The following is a 1,989-nucleotide window of genomic DNA, read 5'->3' on the forward strand; positions in this document are numbered from 1 at the left end:
ACCGAATGGGAGAAAATTTTTCAAATCATATATCCTATAAGGGGTTAGTATTCAAATTATATGAAGAACTCATATAGAAAAAATATCCAACTAAAGAATGGGCAGAGGATCTGAATAGACATTTTTACAAAGAAGATACAGAGATGGCCAGCAGATAGTTAAAAAGGCACCTAAAATCACTAATCAGCAGAGAAATCAAACCACAAAGAGGTGTCACCTCATTCCTGTTGGAATGGCTAATATCAAAAAGACAGGAACGTGCTCGCTTTGGCAGCACATATACTAAAATTGGAACGACACAGAGAAGATTAGCATGGCCCCTGCACAAGGATGACACGCAAATTCGTGCAGCCGCATAGCACAGGGAGATCAGCTCGGTGCTTTGTGACCACCTAGAGGGGTGGGATAGGGAGGGTGGGAGTGTGGGAGACTCAAGAGGGAAGAGATATGGGAACATATGTATATGTATAACTGATTCACTTTTTTATAAAGCAGAAACTAACACACCATTGTAAAGCAATTATATTCCAATAAAGATGTTAAAAAAAAAAAAAAGACAGGAACTAACAAGTGTTGGCAAGGGTGTGGAGAAAAGGGAAGCCTCGGACACTGTTGGTAGGAATGTAAATTGTTGCAGCCAGTATGGAAAACAGTATGGAGGTCCTCAAAAAATTAAAAATAGAACTATCATACGATCCAGCAATTCCACTACTTGGTATTTGTATGAAGGAAACAGAAACTCTTAATTCAAAATGAAATCTGTACCGCCATATTCATTGCAGCATTATTTACAGTAGCCAACACTTGGAAACCCCTGTGTTCATCGATGGATAAAGGACATTTGGCATATATATATGCCAAATTATATATATATATATATATAATTCAGCCATGAGAAAGAAGCAAATCCTGCCATTTGTGACAGCATGAATGGACCGTGAGGGTGTTATGCTAGGTAAAATATGTCAGGCAGAGAAAGAAAAATCCTGTATGATCTCACTTTATATGGAATTTTAAAAAAAGCTCATAGAGGCAGGGGGTGGAGGGTGGGTGAAATGGGTAAAGGTGGTCAATATGTACAAACTGCAGGTGATAAAATAAATAAGTCCTGGGGATGTGACTATAGTTAATAATACCGTATTGCATATTTAAAATTTCCTAAGAGAGTAGATCTTAAAAGTCCTCATCACAAGAAAAAAAGATTTCTACCATGTATGGTAATGGATGTTAACTAGACATACTGTGGTGATCATTTTTTAAATTGAAGTATAGTTGATTTACAGTATTATATTGTAATAACAATATATTAGAACACAGTGATTCACTATTTTTATAGATTATACTACATTTAAAGTTATTATAAAACATTGGCTACCCTTATAGCTTATTTATTTTATGCATAGTAGTTTGTGCCTCTTCATCCCCTCCCCTACCCCTATCTTGCCCCTCCCCCCTTCCCTCTACCCACTGGTAATCACTGCTTTGATGTCTACATCTGTGCGTTCATTTCCTTTCTGTTACATTTATTGTTTATTTTTTAGATTCCACATGCGAGTGATAACATACCGTATTTGTCTTTCTCTGTTTGACTTATTTCACTAAGCATAATAGTGTTGCAGCAAAAATAGAAATGAAGTTTTTCCTCTCCTGAAAATAAGGAAAGTAAAGGGGACAGTGAACAGGCTAGAGAAGACACATAAACTGGCCTGAAAGGGTTAATCGATCCTAGTTTTATTTAAACTGTTACTAATCTGTAGTGTCTGTAACTAGATGTGTGTTTCACAAAACTAAATTACATCCTGTTCCTATCACTCCCTAGCTGTCAATGTAAATTACATCCTGCATCTTGTGCTTAAGCTCCCTGCACTGTCTTGTAGCAAATCACCCTGTGTAGCTGTTTGCATTTCAGGAAGCAGATGGCAGGCAGATAACGCAGAGGCAAATGAACCCAATTACCGGTCCGCCGGACCCAGTTACCGGACTGCCTGA

General features: G+C 37.7%; 1 pseudogene; it reads left to right on the forward strand.

Annotated features, from left to right (window-relative positions):
* Positions 1–258: 258 nt before the first annotated feature.
* LOC125962000 (uncharacterized) lies at positions 259–348 on the forward strand (annotated as a pseudogene).
* Positions 349–1,989: the final 1,641 nt, after the last annotated feature.

Source organism: Orcinus orca, chromosome 18 (genome assembly GCF_937001465.1).
Source record: "Orcinus orca chromosome 18, mOrcOrc1.1, whole genome shotgun sequence".
In the NCBI taxonomy this organism is placed as follows: Eukaryota; Metazoa; Chordata; class Mammalia; order Artiodactyla; family Delphinidae; genus Orcinus; species Orcinus orca.